General features: G+C 40.7%; 6 non-coding genes across 6 annotated transcripts; 2 read left to right on the top strand and 4 right to left on the bottom strand.

Annotated features, from left to right (window-relative positions):
• Positions 1–301: 301 nt before the first annotated feature.
• Positions 302–395, bottom strand: trnai-uau (transfer RNA isoleucine (anticodon UAU)). The gene is made up of 2 exons: positions 358–395; positions 302–337 (listed from the first exon to the last, which is right to left on the bottom strand). It is a non-coding gene; the product is annotated as a tRNA-Ile (tRNA).
• Positions 396–4,602: 4,207 nt separating this feature from the next.
• Positions 4,603–4,674, bottom strand: trnat-cgu (transfer RNA threonine (anticodon CGU)). The gene has a single exon. It is a non-coding gene; the product is annotated as a tRNA-Thr (tRNA).
• Positions 4,675–7,069: 2,395 nt separating this feature from the next.
• Positions 7,070–7,142, bottom strand: trnak-uuu (transfer RNA lysine (anticodon UUU)). Its single transcript has one exon. It is a non-coding gene; the product is annotated as a tRNA-Lys (tRNA).
• Positions 7,143–11,346: 4,204 nt separating this feature from the next.
• On the bottom strand, positions 11,347–11,418 carry trnaa-cgc (transfer RNA alanine (anticodon CGC)). Its single transcript has one exon. It is a non-coding gene; the product is annotated as a tRNA-Ala (tRNA).
• A 1,553-nt stretch (positions 11,419–12,971) lies between these two features.
• Positions 12,972–13,044, top strand: trnak-uuu (transfer RNA lysine (anticodon UUU)). The gene has a single exon. It is a non-coding gene; the product is annotated as a tRNA-Lys (tRNA).
• A 2,471-nt stretch (positions 13,045–15,515) lies between these two features.
• Positions 15,516–15,587, top strand: trnat-ugu (transfer RNA threonine (anticodon UGU)). Its single transcript has one exon. It is a non-coding gene; the product is annotated as a tRNA-Thr (tRNA).
• Positions 15,588–18,423: the final 2,836 nt, after the last annotated feature.

Genomic DNA, 18,423 nt, shown 5'->3' with positions numbered 1-18,423 from the left:
TCTTCAGTGCTCCTCTTGTCTCAGTAGACCTCTCTCATATATTTATGTACAGGTCAACTGGAGGTACACAGCTGATAGAAATTTAAGTAGGGAGCTGCATCACAGCATGCGTGGGCTGCAAATGGAAAAGTATAGGTTTATTCCATGCTGAAACTAGAAGTAAACACAACGTTTCAGCTGTGGAGCCTTCTTTGATTGTGACTCGAAATAAATCTTTACTTGTTCGTTTGATGTTAATTTATCTCCATCAAATACCTAACAGTATCTAAACTCGAAAGTTGCTCTCAGTAGCTAAAGACACTGCTCCAGGTGAGGCTTGAACTCACAACCTCGGCATGACTCCGCTGTGCACTGCTGTATAAGTACCGCGCGCTGACCGATTGCGCCACTGGAGCTGTGCAAGTCGTGCTCCTCATACAGACTGACGCTGCAGAAACACAGGGTGAAAACGGTTTCGGTTGTGGATCCATCTATACATGGGGAACACTAAAATAGCAAGGAAAATACAAGAAAAGAAACTGAAAGAATTGTGCTAACAGCAAAGGGGAACTGAGGGAGGTGGTCAGACAAGTAAATCAGCCTGGCAGATTATTTGTATCGACATTTTTTGAGTCAATCAGCAAACAGATTTCTCTTCATGTGCCTTAAACTGTGCAGTTTGTATCTTCGCTGTAGATAGGTTTCTTCAGAAGTCCAGTAAACTGACAATAATGGAGAACTAGCTGACGCACCCCGTCGTGAAGACCCTCTGTAAGGTGATTTCAATTTCAAGTCGCCTCCTTTACACTCAATTGCAGCCCCGAAACTGAGAGAAAGCATGAGAAATGGCTTCAGTTTCAATGTGAAAGTGCAGTACAGGCTCGATGGCTTCACATCTCCCATCAATCACATAAAATTGCAGTAAAGCGATCTAAATATGACTCTTAAGTACTTGGAAAGATGATTATTTTGAGCGTGCCTCCAAGGGTCTGCTACGAGGCTGAAGTTACAGTAGCTTCTTATTCACCAGCTTCTTATGCGTGTTTTTCGTTCCACCTTAAATGGTGCTGCTGTGATGTTATGTCGCCTTTCGCCTGTAGATGGCTCTCTTCGATCAGTACTAATCCGGCTGGAATACTGTAGACATCTTCACTGAAAAGGAATATCCAAATAAATAGCGACTGTCCAAATTATATTTTTGTATGGAATATATTTCAGAAAATCGCAAACCAATTTTAAAAACTCACCACAACACAGACTTACACTGGGAAAAGGTAACTGCACTTTCTGCTTATTGCTACGGCCTTCCCCCCGATTATGAAAATGTCTCACAGTTCTGACACCGCCGTGTGAAAGACAATGTAACAGACTATCAAAATCCTGAAGTACAAGAAATTTTAATGCACCAGTTTTTTAAATATGACCCTCTGATCCTGGCATGTCAGTATACATTTCGAAAAAGTATGGCACCAATCGCACGAATTGCAATGGCACAAATTGTTGAGAATATCACTGACCTTGCCGATATTTGCAGGGGATACGAATGTTTTGCACATGTTGAACTACAACACGTAAAAATTGAGCTTCTTAGTCAATATCATCGGGAATGTCCAATAATGACGAACATCAGTAGCTTCAAGGAAACTTTGACTCGCACATGGAGTTTTATCTTCAAATGGAGGGTGGGAGAATTTATTTGTACTCTCGTTGCTCATTAGCTAAACTATTTTAAAAATATGACACAGATTTGTTCGAGAAACTTGTAACCGCCTTAAAGAGAGTCTTCTTGAAGATGTGCACCAGCTAGCTCTCCACTGTCAATTGACAGGACTTTAGGAGAAACTGTTCTCATACAACCAACATACAAATTACACATCTTAAGGAACATGAAGAGAAATCCGTGTACTAAATAACATAAAATTGTCACTGCAAATTATCACCAAGCTGTTTCATGTGTCTGACCACCTCTTTCCTACTTTGCAGCGAGCACAAATCTTTTTGTTTCTTCATCGCAATTTTACTGTCTCTTTCCCCCATGTGGAGATAGATCCACAGCTGAAACTTTAGGTCAGTTCCTGTTACTCTGTCCGATTGAAAGAGCTGTATTAAAGGCACTCCCATCTCTGCAGGAAAGTTATTGCTGCTCTCAACACAATATACTGCAGCCAAATATAGCGATACTGTCACTGCCTGTGGGCCACGTGTTCCTGCTGGCAGTCTATTATGTCATGTTCATCCACACCCAGAAACATTACTTCATCGCTATTTTACTGTCCCCCATGTGGAGATGGATCCACAGCCGAAACTTTAGGTCAGTTCCTGTTACTCTGTCCGATTGAAAGAGCTGTATTAAAGGCACTCCCATCTCTGCAGGAAAGTTAATGCTGCTCTCAACACAATATACTGCAGCCAAATATAGCGAAACTGTCACTGCCTGTGGGCCACGTGTTCCTGCTGTCAGTCTATAATGTCATGTTCATCCACACCCAGAAACATTACCGCTGTAGCACAAGAGTTATATAGGCGCAGTCCATAGAGCAAGAATCTCTTAATCTCAGAACTGTGGGTTCAGCCCCCACATTGGGTCCCTCTGTGTCAATTTGATCCCCCCAATCCTCCTAGCATGACCTGATGGCGTAACAGTGATACCCAGTACCCAGCGTAATTCAGCTTTCTTTCCACTTGATTCAGATTTTGATCTGAAATCATCAGCCGAACAAGAGTTTGTCTAAATCGAGGGAGATCTGCTCACAAGCAAGTATTAAACACTTCAGCATTTTCTGTTCGAATACCACACTTTGTCAAAACACTGCCGTTTCTTAAGCTAATAAGTAAGGGTTTTTGAGCGCGCATTGTATTGTTAATGCTTATATTAAAAAAGCATAAATTCACATAGTGAAATTTGGACTGAACAAAGTAGTCCAGCCCTTTTACAACATTACATACCCACTGATTAAAGCTTTAAACTACAGTAGCAGGAGTAACAATAATGGCAACAACATGTTTGGAGCTCGGCATTTTATTTATTCTGCGGAAACGTATCGGAATGAACTGCCCGAGATAAAAGAGTAATTGCGGCTTCAGATCGTTTTTTACAGAGCATTGCGTTGTTCTGTTCATGCTGACTACACGCATTACATTTGTCATTTACTGCAAGCGTTGCTTTTCCAGGTTTTTCTGAAATTCCTCGCATTTGAGCCAGCACTAAAATATTTCATTCCCGTCGCTGAATACATCGTGGAAACGGTATTTGGAACGGAATGCTGTCACTCATGAAACCTCTTTGTTATTCGGTTCTGAAGTTTGAAAATGAAAATAAAACGGGGGTCACTTCATAGGCTTGAAAGAAGTCCAAGCAGCATAAAATTCTCACAAAGGCTGCACCTTTCTTCTGCTGCTGTTATAAATCAGCCTTAAACATTTGAATACATTCCTTACTGCTGCTAATCACATTCACGTGTTTACGAAGCTCTTTTCTGTCCGTTATGTTTTTGCTAAGCAGTTTCTCCGTTTTCCTCGTACTGTGATTGTCAGCGAGCACAACAAGACTGAAACAGTGTAAAGGCAGGTAAAAAAGACAGGGTAAAACGCCTGATTCTCGGGAGTGGGATTTGAACCCGTGCCTCTATTTGGAGAGTGAAACACGAATCTGTGAATTTGCTGTTTTAAACCGCTCGACTATCCTGAAGAAATAGGTGCTGACTGCACCAGTCCCATCCGATTTTCCGTAATTTTAGGACGATTGATATGACTGGACTAACACAATTTGTGGCGTTTATTATGACATGGAAAACGGTACCGGAGCATTCGGGTCCGGACTACTAGACTCAGAAACAGTTTTTACCCCCGCAATATCAAACTATCAAACTCCCAGCCTCTCTCGCTCACTCCTCACCTCTCACCTATGATCTGAACCTCACAGTGCCTTCTTTCTTACCAAAAACCCAAACACACATTGAAAATCTACCTCTACCATACATGTCAAAAGCTCACTCCCCATCATTTCTATCCCTTTATTTCATTCTTTTGATGCGTGTTTTTGCACATAACCTGTTACCTTTTTGTTGTTTTGCACGCTGCCTGTTGTTTTTTGGACATCGGCTGTTGTCTCTGTCTTTCTTTTGTTATACAATTGTATTGTTGTTGTGTTTTTTTCTTTGTACTACTTATGTCCGAGAGCTAGCTAAATAGCATTTCGTTATACCATATACCTGTGTATGAGTATAATGACAATAAACTTGAACTTTAAACTTGAACTTGACATAGTCTTGCAGGCAGTATATTATTTCATCGTTTACTCGTTTAAAAAAACACGGTCTTCTCGTTTCTAAGTCAGATTTTTAGTGCTTTCGAACGTTACTTCCAACCTGGACTGACAGCTCACCCGATCTGTTTGTGATCAGACCATGGAGTCGGGGGCTGTACCAAGCGCACGTTCCTTCCCAATGCTGAGGCGATCATTCGGAAGATGGGTGTGAAACAAGCTTTGTCGACTAAAAAACAATGCAGGATATGGAAGAATACTAATCGCTGGCGACAGTGATGTTCTCTTACTATTGAGATCCCTACATTGCGAGTTTTTTTAAGACTTTGAAACTAAAGGAAAGCGATGACAAGTGAAACTGGCACGGGTGGGGCTTGAACCCACGCTCTTCGGTTTACGAGACCGACGCCTTACCACTTGGCCACCGCGCCTTCGAGCAAGCATGGGAATAAGGTTGTCCAAATTATTTTTTTCTGAATCTGGTTTACATCGCCAAATGTAAACCGGAGGCAGCAACAACAATAAAAGGGATACTTGTCCTTAAACTCAGACGTGATGTTCTGCAGACATGTGCACAATGTCCTGTTTTCTTGCAGTGTAGACATTTTGCTGTTCACGCTCCGCATTCATCTGCTTTGTGCATTGTTAGTCCGCACCTGTAACATGTAATGTCAGCCGTCCCCTGTTCTTCTATTTCTCTAGCATGACTGCGTCCTGCTTCTCGGCTTTTGCTTGTAAAGTTTGAGCGAGCGCCCCGTTCAGTGTCACTTTGTCACTGTGGTCAGAAAGCATTCTTGATTCTGCTTGAGCTGCTTCATGAATTCTAGCGACTGTAAGAGCTCTTTCTAAAGTCAGCCCTTCCTCCTGCAGCAATTTATAGTCTCTTATGTGCACATTTTTCCACAAGTTGATCTCTTAACATGTCAGTTTCCAATACTCCAAAGTCACAAGATTTAGCCAGTTCTCTTAGTGCAGTCACAAAAGCATCAACAGATTCGTCCTGAGACTAAGTTCTCTGCCTAAATTTATGCCGTTTCTCCGCGGTGTAAAGGAAGCGTCTAAAGCAGCTACAGTCTTTTTCTCCAGGGAGGTTGGCGAAAATCCGCTGCATGGGAGCCCCGATACAGTGCAGTAATGTAGCACGTCTCCCGGCATCCTGAGCTTCTGTAGATCCACCGGATATTTAAAAAAATATGTACGACTCCATCCATATCTTGTATTCCGTATACAAATCCGGGGCTCCGAGGTTCAGTAGAAGCGGTGGAAAAAGCTGGGCATAAGCAAAGCTTCTCGGCGCGGCTACCATATTTTCCATGGCGCAAGCTACACGAAAAGTCCGAAAATTCAGAAGTTCGTTTCTACCAGCAAGAGAACTAAAATCTGCACTGCACTCGCTTTGAGTCCGTCAAGCACTCATCTCTCGTCGCCTTCAATGTTGTGTATCTTAATAAAGAGACGTTTTTATATTATTTTAACTATTTTATTAACTACACAGATCACGCCCTTACACCATATATTCCTGCCTTCTACTCTCGCGTTCTGTTGTCTGGCGATGTCTACTCACTATACTACATTTAGCATGACTTCTTGTTGCAGTTGAGCTCAAAGCTGGAGATGATCTCCATATTCTACCGCACTATCTAGTCCGAGACGTAGTACACAGTACATACTTTTTTAAGTGAAGTCAGGTTGTTAAAAAATTAAACCAGCGCCCTGTCACAGAAACGTACCCCCAGTCTCCCGCGCAACAAGCGGGGGTACTCAGCACTATACTAAAGAGGAGCGCTTGTCTGCAGCTGAGCGTCAGCTCTGTTTACTGTCAGCAGTCATTGCCTCATTTCCAAAGACTTTTTCACCTGCTCTCAGCTTTTAAAGACGGTCATAAACGCTCAAGAAGTAATTAATGTCAGTTAGAAGTCTGTTTCTGTTGTCTCAGCTCTTGATAAAGAAAAGCCGTGCGTGGGAGACTCCCTCTCTGAAGAAGTTTGCCGTCACCCTGCGAGGGAGAAGAGCCATCAATCACCGAGGCAACCACTGAGACAGTTAACATTAAACACGTGAAATGCGAGATGTTGTGATTTTTTTCCCGCTTAAGGCTTCTATCGTTTCTACTCTAACGAGAAAGACCTCTTTATTAGAAGTGAGATTTTAACAAACGTCTCCAGGGTTAACTGCGACCTGAACGCAACGCCTAAGACCATAGCAGCGCTCAATAAAAATGATCAGAAACCGAAAGCGCTTCTTATCCGGATCAGTATATTCCGATACCACTGGTTCTACCGAAGAAATAAGAAAAGCCGAACTCAAAGCACTGTGTTGCCATTACGGGTACTCTGTCTGCAGCTGCTTTAAGATCTACTCACACCGTGTTGCCATTAAGGCTACCTAGTTAAAAAAAAACTTATCGTCACCTTTTTGAACGTGATTATTAGACACCCGTTAAATCTCCACCGAGGTTTCTTGAGAGATCGTTCAGCGAGCGAGTAATAAAAAACTACGTCGCTTCCAACCTCTGCTGTCACTGTAAACTCGGACGTGATGTTCTGCAGATGTGCAGTGTGCCTTTCTTCTTGTCGTATTCAAGAGTACTCACTGTGTGAGCTCCTCACTGCGTGTTCTGTACTCTACTGTGATTTAATTTAGATGATTACGTGGAGTAGAGTGACAAGATCTACTTGAACATTTTCGGTTTGTGAAATGAAACACTAAATACACTACTGTAAATACAAGTAATGGACATTTAAAATAACCACAGTACAGCTAGAAGAGTGAAAGATAAAATACTATTTAGAATGACATTCCCAATAGACTTAAGAACTGCACAACCGCCCGAACAGGGACTTGAACCCTGGACCCTCAGATTAAAAGTCTGATGCTCTACCGACTGAGCTATCCGGGCTCTGAAAGAAAGTCGACACTGTCGGGATCCTCGAAAGTCACGTGTCTCTTGTTCCGAAGAGCAGTCATACCGGATCCGTCTGGAATGACCACTGACAGACTTTATCCAGAAGCGACGGCACCACTCCCAGTAGAATGAGTGAGAAATACAGCATGACATGGGTAGTTAAGGGGCTCCCACAATCCATCTTTCCTCACATTACTGATTTTTTTCAATAGCATTTTGACCTTTTTTCACATTCAGATTTTTTTCACATTTAATAAAATCTTTTAATCAACAACATTAAAAAGAAAACAAATGGAACATTTTTTGGAACAATAATTAAAAAAAAACTTTCAATGCCGTGGTTGTATACGTGTGCACACCCTTTATAAAGGGAGTTGCAACAGTGCTGAAATGTAAAGAGCATTTCTGTGGAGAAAACAGCATTTTTTCTGCCTTGATGTTAAGCTTAGGGAGCCTGTCTTTTAGAAATTCTATTTCTTAACACCCTGCACAGCCTCCCGACAGACTAACGAATATTTTTGGGAGAAATTGGCTCACACACCAAAACACACTAACGTTTATTTACGTTAGAGTATGTGAATAACAGTTTAACCGAAAAAGTTTGTAATTGTGATTTTGTTAAAATTCAATAAATCGTCTATTATCAGTAAGTAATTATTAAGAAAGTGTTTTATTTCATAAACTATAAGACAATTTAGAGAGTTTATAGGTCATAAACGTCGCTTATGTTCTTTTAACTCTAGCATTCAGGATCCAAACCCAGGTGCGGACGGTTGTGTACTTTCTCGAGTTGTGCCATGGATATTTTATACGATCAATACTTGTCATGCTCTTTTGCATTTTCATTAACAAACGGCAAAAGTTCAAAGTGTGTTTATGGCTGTGCTTCACATCTACACGACAGCACTTGTAACAGTACAGGACACGCAGTGAGGAGTTCGTGAAGCTTTCAGTTTAGTGCGGAGTTCAGAAGGAGCCCAGTGGGCATTGATTCGTCGAATATACGTATATTTACGGCGAAATTACGTCTATACGTATATATACGTTGCCTAGACGTATAATCAACGTCGAATTGCAACCGTAAAATCGACGACATGAATAAACGCATATATAACGTCGAAAACACATCTAACACAGTGCCTGAGGCTTTTTATTGTAAATTACGAAGTAAATTATTTTGGCAGTAATTAATTTACACGTGTATAATACATATAGTAAATATAATAAATTAATTACTGCCAAAATAATTTACTTCATGCACTGTGCAGAGTGCCGTATACTCCTAGTTGCGGCACACACGATACATACAGTAAAAAGCCTCAGGCACTGTGTTAGATGTGTTTTCGACGTTATATATGCGTTTATTCATGTCGTCGATTTTACGGTTGCAATTCGACGTTGATTATACGTCGAGGCGATGTATATATACGTATAGACGTAATTTCGCCGTAAATATACGTATATTCGACGAATCAATGCCCACAGCTTGGCATACAAGGGTTTTGCTGAGGGGGTCTTGCCACCTGCCTGAAAAAAAAACAGTAAAATGTTTGAGTGCCTATAGAGTTTCTATTTTTATTTTCTTGACAAAAGTTGATACCATTTCCTGGACACCCCGTCCCCCATCAGTGCGCGGTGCCCGGGGAAAAATCTGTAGGGGGGCGTCTGAAATTCTGAGGGGGGAGTGATATTTCGGTTGAAACGGAGCTGTACGGTGCAGCTACCCAAATGAAATCTCGCAGCTATGCCATTGATTAGTGCTTCATGATAGAAGATAACGACTAGCAATCTGGTATTTGCGATGAAGTTCAGTTTCACATTTTTCGTCACTCTCACGGTTTGTATTGCCTGGAGCGAAAAGTACCATAAGCGTTCATTTTTGCAGCTACATGGACGTTCTGAATCGTTAATAAAAAAATGTTGTAAAACCAACAGAAAGCACAGACTGCTATAACTAGTCCTAGTTATATAACGATTTTAAGTATAATGATAAACTACTGCAAGGAATCGGTCTACCTGAGCAAACAGGATCGTAATGTTGACACTCAATAACGACACTGATATGTGCAGTTCCTGGACGGATAGCCCTCCTGCCCATCAAACAGACTGAATGACTGTTCGTGTCATTTAGTGTTGTCTGACCGTTGACAAAGTACAACTATTTTTAGGGCACAAATTAAGTTAGGTAAATCTTTTTGCCCAAAACTGAAGGGGCGACATCCCCCCCTCCCCCCGTGATGCCAGGCCTGTCCCCATCCTATTCCATAATGTCATTATATATAATACCATACAACAGTGACCGATCCTTACTAACTGCATGCGTTAAAATTGCACATCAGCTCATAGCAGGGGGCACATAGCCGCGATGTATTATCAATGTTAAATTTCAACCATAATATCGACAACATTGATAAACGCATACGAAAATATCGAACCCAGCATATTTTCCGGTTATATACCACAATGCATTGCTAGTATTCGTTGGTCACCATTTTGGACACGTTTTTCAAATGTAGAATTATATCTGCAAATATCTCAGCAATCCTCTTTTGACGAGTAAGTATGAACAATAATAATACTATCTGAATACATACAGATCTTTCTTAATATTATTTTGATTAAAATAGTACGTGAATAAGCAAAAAAAATGGCACATAAAATAGTGTGAATGGGGAAGATGACACAAAATCGTTTTGCCGTTTCTCTTATTCTTATTCTATGTTGTACTTTCAAACTTTGGGTAATTAGGACAGACTTTATTGCTCAACTGCTATGATGCAAGCCAAATTTTATACATTTATTTCAGCTTTGAGCTTAGTAAACCGTTCATTTTTTAGATTATACTAAAGAAGATATTAATCATCATTTATTTGGGAAGTAATATTATATAATTTTCTCCTAGCTGCGGTGCTGAAGTCCCACCCTACATCAACAGAAAAAGAAATAAAGGAGCACGCAATGTGTTACTTGAAGAATGCATATGCAAGGCAGGGGGCCAGGAGATCTGGACTCTGAAAATAATAGGTTTTTGGTTCTAACTGTTAGGACAATTAGACAGGGTTTGCAAATAGTGGACAAAAATCGTCTTAACTTCCATTGTAATATTTTTTTTCTTGGAAATATAGAAGTTGTACATTTTAAAATGTATATTTGAATCAAAATGTGGTTTTGAGTTAGTGTGTTAATGTAATTAGTTTTGTGTTTGTCATTACTATACTGTATATTGCCATGTTACCAGAATTTGTAGCTGAAGTTTAAGACTAGTTGTGTTTTTTATGATTATTGCCCATATGTTGATTGTTGATTGATTGTATACAATGTATAATTTGAAATACGTATGTTTCAGGTGTGAATGTGTATTTTCAGAATAAATTTCTAAACCTAATCATTGGCTTGGTTTACTTGTTTCTACACCTATAAAATCTATCTTTGATGTATAATAGACCTCTAATGTTATCCGTATAATAGACCTCTAACCATATACGTATAATAGACGTCTAAAGTTATCCGTATAATAGACCTCTAACCATATACGTATAATAGACGTCTAAAGTTATACGTATAATAGACCTCTAACCATATACGTATAATAGACGTCTAAAGTTATACGTATAATAGACCTCTAACCATATACGTATAATAGTCCTCTAAAGTTATCCGTATAATAGACCTCTAAAGTTATCCGTATAATAGACCTCTAAAGTTATCCGGAACTCCAACCATATATGTATAATAGTCCTCTAAATTTATCCGTATAATAGAACTCCAACCATTTATGTATAATGAACGTCTAAACATAGACGTTTAATCGACGTATAACTTTAGACGTATATTAGAATTTCATTCTAGACGAATTGTAGACCACATTTAGACGTCTAAGTTATACGTTTAATAGACGTATATTATACGTCTTTTGCCCACTGGGAGGATTCGCTCGCTGAATCCTAGAGGTGTTTTCTGCAACAGCCACGGCAAGTGTGAAGTAATCTCTGGATTTCCTGAATTTGAACTAAATGATTAGTTCAAATAATTTAGGATTTAACAGAACTAAATGAGGTACATTTAAAACAGCAGCGCAACTCTGCAGCACGTCGAGCGTGCCTGCATTTAGTTGTGTAAACCTGGCTCTCTCTGAACACAAGCAAAGAGTTCTCACTCAACAGAAGATTGCGATGCGAGTACTGTAATATAAAGCACCTGGAGATGCCAGGGATTGAACCAGGGACCTCATACATGCGAAGCATGCGCTCTACCACTGAGCTACATCCCCGATGGAAAAGGTAATGGAACAGACTTGTCCAGATGCTCACTGATCACAATCCACCACTCACGAAGAATGCCTGCAGTTTCCCACTTTCGCGTTTCCTCTACTACAGAGTAAATGCATTGGAATGAAGAAATAAGGAAGGAAAAATAATCGCATTGAAGCTTCAAGAGACTGGGCACAAATTAATCCATGATTTTTGTATCCAGTCACACGTGCGACGGTGGTTAATTCCCAGACGGGGGAGTGCTTTTTTTCTACCTCATTACTCGACTGTCTTTCAATTCTGTTTTATTTGAAAGCTTTTTGCATCTTTTAAGTGCTCTTGATTAAACTATGCATAGAAAAACAGCACTACTGATTATTTTCATGGACCGATGCACACTTGTTCTGTACAACTCGAGTGATAAAGCCCTGTCTGCAAATATTGTAGAAGAAAATAAAAGGGTGAAACAACGCCCCAACCACAGGAATGGTAACAGGAAGGATCGTGTTCTTATTTGATAAGTCCTTTTGAGATGTCTTGTCAATGCACACAGGCGTTAGAGCTGAATAATTTACTTTTAGTGGTGTTTTTAAACAAAGATGGAACATGTTATTTCTATACCAGGAAGAAAGGAGCAGACTTTAACTTTAAGAGGCAAAAACGACACCTTATCAAAGCTAATATTAATTAAAATGACATCACAACAAAAGAGTGGAGCCTTGAGTGAATAAAATTAGTTTTCATTGGACGTCTGTGTCTCCATAACTTTGTAGGTGAGAGAGAGGATTGTGATAATTTGCAGGTGCTTCTCCGAAGTGCGTTGGTGGTACAGGCGCCTTCCAAATAATTGAGTCGGGTTTGAATCCCAGCCAGTACAAACCCAAATCTTTTCAAGATAATTTGTGGTCCGCTAACACATCTTTTGAAACACTACAACAGGTAACACCCCGTGTGAAACATCATGAACATCTGTTAAAGCCTGAGTTTTACATACTCTAACGTAAATAAACGTTAGTGTCTTCCGGTGTGTGAGCCAATTTCTCCAAAAAAATATTCGTTAGTCTGCCGGGAGGCTGTGCAAGGTGTTAAGAAATAGAATTTCTAAAAGACAGGCTCCCTAAGCTTAACATCGAGGCAGAAAAAATGCTGTTTTCTCTACAGAAATGCTCTTTACATTTCAGCACTGTTGCAACTCCCTTTATAAAGGGTGTGCACACGTATACAACCAAGGCATTGAAATATTTTTTTTTAATTATTGTTCCAAAAAATGTTCCACTTGTTTTCTTTTTAATGTTGTTGATTAAAAGATTTTATTAAATGTGAAAAAAATCTGAATGTGAAAAAAGGTCAAAATGCTATTGAAAAAAATCAGTAATGTGAGGAAAGATGGATTGTGGGAGCCCCTTAACTACCCATGTCATGCTGTATTTCTCACTCATTCTACTGGGAGTGGTGCCGTCGCTTCTGGATAAAGTCTGTCAGTGGTCATTCCAGACGGGTCAGGTATGACTGCTCTTCGGAACAAGAGACACGTGACTTGCGAGGATCCCGCCAGTGTTGGCTTTCTTTCAGAGCCCGGATAGCTCAGTCGGTAGAGCATCAGACTTTTAATCTGAGGGCCCAGGGTTCAAGTCCCTGTTCGGGCGGCTGTGCCGTTTTTAATTCTATTGTGAATGTCATTCTAAATAGTCTTTTATCTTTCACTCTTCTAGCTTTACTGTGGTTATTTTAAATGTCCATTACTTGTATTTACAGTAGTGTATTTAGTGTTTCATTTCACAAACCGAAAATGTTCAAGTAGATCTTGTCACTCTACTCCACGTAATCATCTAAATTAAATCACAGTAGAGTACAGAACACGCAGTGAGGAGCTCACACAGTGAGACCTCTTGAATACGACAAGAGGAAAGGCACACTGCACATCATCACGTCCGAGTTTACAGTGACAGCAGAGGATGGAAGCGAAGTAGTTTTTTTATTACTCGCTCGCTGAACGATCTCTCAAGAAACCTCGGTTGAGATTTAATGGGTGTCTAATAATCACGTTCAAAAAGGTGACGATACGTTTTTTTAACTAGGTAGCCTTAATGGCAACACGGTGTGAGTAGATCTTAAAGCAGCAGCAGACAGAGTACCCGTAATGGCAACACAGTGCTTTGAGTTTGGCCTTTCTTATTTCTTCTGCAGAACCAGGGGTATCGGAATATACTGATCCGCATAAGAAGCGCTTTCGGGTTCTGATCATTTTTATTGAGCGCTGCTCTAAACTTTACATTTGCTCGGGCTAGTTTTCCCCATGAAAAAAAAAAGCGTATCCCTAATTACATGATTTCACTTTTTTTTCTTATCAACGAGTAGAAAGAAATAAAATATATACTTCATTGTAAGTACCACAGGCAAGATGGCTGGTGGTCTTAGGTGTTGCGTTCAGGTCGCAGTTAACCCTGGAGACGTTTGTTAAAATCTCACTTCTAATAAAGAGGTCTTTCTCGTTAGAGTAGAAACGATAGAAGCCTTAAGCGGGAAAAAAAATCACAACATCTCGCATTTCACGTGTTTAATGTTAACTGTCTCAGTGGTTGCCTCGGTGATTGATGGCTCTTCTCCCTCGCAGGGTGACGGCAAACTTCTTCAGAGAGGGAGTCTCCCACGCATGGCTTTTCTTTATCAAGAGCTGAGACTGTCTTTAAAAGCTGAGAGCAGGTGAAAAAGTCTTTTGAAATGAGGAAATGACTGCTGACAGTAAACAGAGCTGACGCTCAGCTGCAGACAAGCGCTCCTCGTTAGTATAGTGCTGAGTACCCCCGCTTGTTGCGCGGGAGACTGGGGTACGTTTCTGTGACAAGGCGCTGGTTTAAATTTTTTAACAACCTGACTTCACTTAAAAAGTGTGTACTGTGTACTACGTTTCGGACTAGTTAGTGCGGTAGAATATGGAGATCATCTCCAGCTTTGAGCTCAACTGCAACAAGAAGTCATGCTAAATGTAGTATAGTGAGTAGACATCGCGAGACAACAGATCGAGAGAGTAGAAGGCAGGTATATATGGTGTAAGGGCGTGATCTGTGTAGTTAATAAAATAGTTAAAATAATATAAAAACGTCTCTACATTTAGATACACAACATTTATGGCGACGAGAGATGAGTGGTTAACGGACTCAAAGCGAGCAGAACACTGCAGATTTTAGTTCTCTTGCTGGTAGAAACGAACTTCTGAATTTTCGGACTTTTCGTTTAGCTTGCCCATTGGAAGATATGGCAGCCGCGCCGAGAAGCTTTGCTTATGCCCGTCTTTTTCCACCGCTTCTACTGAACCTCGGAGCTCCGGATTTGTATACGGAATACAAGATATGGATGGAGTCGTACAGATGTTTTTTAAATAGCCGGTGGATCTACAGAAGCTCAGGATGCCGTGAGACGTGCTACATTACTGCACTGTATCGGGGCTTCCGTGCAGCGGATTTTTGCCCTGGAGAAAAAGACTGTAGCTGCCTTAGACGCTTCCTTTACACCGTGGCATAAAATTTAGGCAGAGAACTTAGTCTCAGGACGAATCTGTTGATGCTTTTGTGACTGCACTAAGAGAACTGGCTAAATCTTGTGACTTTGGAGTATTGGAAACTGACATGTTAAGAGATCAACTTGTGGAAAAATGTGCACATAAGAGACTATAAATTGCTGCAGGAGGAAGGGCTGACTTTAAAAAGAGCTCTTACAGTCGCTAGAATTCATGAAGCAGCTCAAGCAGAATCAAGAATGCTTTCTGACCACAGTGACAAAGTGACACTGAACGGGGCGCTCGCTCAAACTTTACAAGCAAAAGCCGAGCAGCAGGACGCAGTCATGCTAGAGATATAGAAGAACAGGGGACGGCTGACATTACATGTTACAGGTGCGGACTTATAACGCACAAAGCAGATGAATGCGGAGCGTGAACAGCAAAATGTCTACACTGCAAGAAAACAGGACATTGTGCACATGTCTGCAGAACATCACGTCCGAGTTAAAGGACAAGTATCCTTTTTATTGTTGTTGCTGCCTCCGGTTTACATCTGGCGATGTAAACCGGATTCAGAAAAAAATAATTTGAACAACCTTATTCCCATGCTTAGGCGAAGGCGCGGTGGCCAAGTGGTAAGGCGTCGGTCTTGTAAACCATAGAGCGTGGGTTCATACCCCACCTGTGCCTGTTTCATTTGTCACCGCTTTCCTTTAGTTTCAAAGTCTTAAGAAAACTCGCAATGTAGGGATCTCAATAGTAAGAGAGCATAACTGTCGCCAGTGATTAGTATTCTTGGATATCCTGCCTTGTTTTTTAGTCGACAAAGCTTATCTCTCTTCACACCCATCTTCCGAATGATCGTCTCAGCACTGGGAAGGAACGTGCGCTTGGTACAGCCCCCGACTCCATGGTCTGATCACAAACAGATCGGGTGAGCTGTCAGTCCAGGTTGGAAGTAACGTTCGAAAGCACTAAAAATCTGACTTAGGAACGAGAACACCATGCTTTTTTTATACGAGTAAACGATAAAATAATATACTGCCTGCAAGACTCAAGTTCAAGTCCAAGTTTATTGTCATTATACTCATACACAGGTATATGGTATAACGAAATTCTATTTAGCTAGCTCTCGGACATAAGTAGTACAAAGAAAAAAACACAACAACAATACAATTGTATAACAAAAGAAAGAACAGCCGATGTGCAAAAAACAACAGGCAGTGTGCAAAACAACAAAAAGGTAACAGGTTATGTGCAAAAACACGCATCAAAAGAATGAAATAAAGGGATAGAAATGATGGGGAGTGAGCTTTTGACATGTATGGTAGAGGTAGATTTTCAATGTGTGTTTGGGTTTTTGGTAAGAAAGAAGGCACTGTGAGGTTCAGATCACAGGTGAGAGGTGAGGAGAGAGTGAGAGAGGCTGGGAGTTTAATAGTTTGATAGTGCGGGGGTAAAAACTGTTTCTGAGTCTGGTAGTCCGCACCCGAATGCTCCGGTACCGTTTTCCATGTCATGCTAAACGCCACAAATTGTGTTCGTCCAGTCGTATCTATCGTCCTAAAGTTACGGAAAATCGCATGCGACTGGTGCAATCAGAACACATTTTTTCAGGATAGTCGAGCAGTTTAAAACAGCAAATTCACAGCTTTTTATAAGCTTTGTGTTTCACTCTCCAAATAGAGGCACGGGTTCAAATCCCACTCCTGACCATCAGGTGTTTTACCCTGTCTTTTTTACCTGCCTTTACACTGTTTCAGTCTTGTTGTGCTCGCTGACAATCACAGTACGAGGAAAACGGAGAAACTGCTTAGCAAAAACATAACGGACAGAAAAAAGCTTCGTAAACACGTGAATGTGATTAGCAGCAGTAAGGTATGCATTCAAATGTTTAAGGCTGATTTATAAAAGCAGAAAAAGAAAGGTGCAGCACAATGCAATTTGTGAGAATTCGCGATTTTTTATGCTGCTTGGACTTCTTACAAGCCTATGAAGTGACCCCCGTTTTATTTTCATTTTCAAACTTCAGAACCGAATAACAAAAAGGTTTCATACTGTATGTGACAGCATTCCGTTGCAAATACCGTTTCCACGATGTATTCAGCGACGGGAATGAAATATTTTAGTGCTGGCTCAAATGCGAGGAATTTCAGAAAAACCTGGAAAAGCAACGCTTGCAGTAAATGACTACTTTTAAGCGTGTAGTCAGCATGAACAGAACAACGCAATGCTCTGTAAAAACAACCTGAAGCCGCAATTACTCTTTTATCTCGGGCAGTTCATTCCGATACGATGTTTCCGCAGAATAAATGAAATGCCGAACTTGCCGAGCAAGTTTAATACTTGCTTGTGAGCCCTAGATAAATTGGCTGCTGCAATTTCAGCAAGCGGAGTTCTGTTCAGCTGCCTGTAGTACACATTGCTGATTCCTTTTGTGAGGGCACGGGCAATCTTTCAATGATAAGGCTGACGTGCCAGTCGAAATTGTGTTTCCCTTTCACTGTGTTGTATTTGCCCTACTCGTACAACATCAATTGTGATGTCATCATTGCCCATTGGTTTGTGTCTTGTTGTCATTGTGTATTTTAGATTACAGGAATTGAAAGTACTGAACTGAAGGTACTGAAGGTAGGAACTGAAAGTACAGACTGCTTTAATTATAAGAGTTTTTTTTCTGCTGTTCTCTTTCCTGATGTATTGGTATTTGAAGGCTATTGGGCAGCAAGGATTTATCTTCCTGAACTCTCTATATAAGATATGGGTCCATGATCATCTTAGTTTAGATGTACCTTTTAAAGGTGGTATTATTCTCCATTGTTCAGCCTTCAGACATACTTGGAAAGTTTTAGGCACAGACAATCTTTCTTAATCCCCTTTTATCCTGAGGTGACGTCCCAGGCACGCTTGCCCCCTGGGAATATTCACTGTGCTCTTCAGGCTTTTTTTCTGATTCTACACAGATTTTTTCTCCTTCAAACATGTCACCACTGTCTGTGCTGCCGTGTGCAGCCCATGCATCTTCTGTATCTCCTGATGAACTCCTGAGCTCTGTGTTGCCTTCCAAACTATGTCTCTCACTTTGACTTGAAATATTGACTATAGATTGTGTACTGTCATCTGGTTTGGAATCCTTACCAATACTCACCCCCTTCTGCGCCCTAAGCACTTGGATTCTTACTTTTTTTCTATCTTCATGCCAAATCACTGATAACCATTTCTTGTTGCTGGAGCAATCCTCTCCAAGGACTCTGTTTGACAGTGTTGACCACATATTGTCATGCCACCTAATTTTTTTTTCTAGCTTAAAAAACTTCAGAAATTCTTTGATCTCATTCCCTACTCCACCAGCCACAGGTCTGTCCTCCTACTTCTCTGTCCTCCTTTAACATGTGGCATTGCCAACAATCTGAAAAATAGGGAACACATCTGAATGAAGTGGAAACATAATTGAAATTCAACTCCCAATGGATGTTAATAGTGTAGGAGTGCAACAGATGTACAAATCCATTCAATGTTTTTATTT

This window comes from Lepisosteus platostomus, unplaced genomic scaffold, assembly GCF_059453375.1.
Source record: "Lepisosteus platostomus isolate fLepPlt1 unplaced genomic scaffold, fLepPlt1.hap1 Scaffold_66_H1, whole genome shotgun sequence".
NCBI lineage: Eukaryota > Metazoa > Chordata > Actinopteri > Semionotiformes > Lepisosteidae > Lepisosteus > Lepisosteus platostomus.
This window is presented reverse-complemented; position numbering and strand designations above follow the sequence as displayed.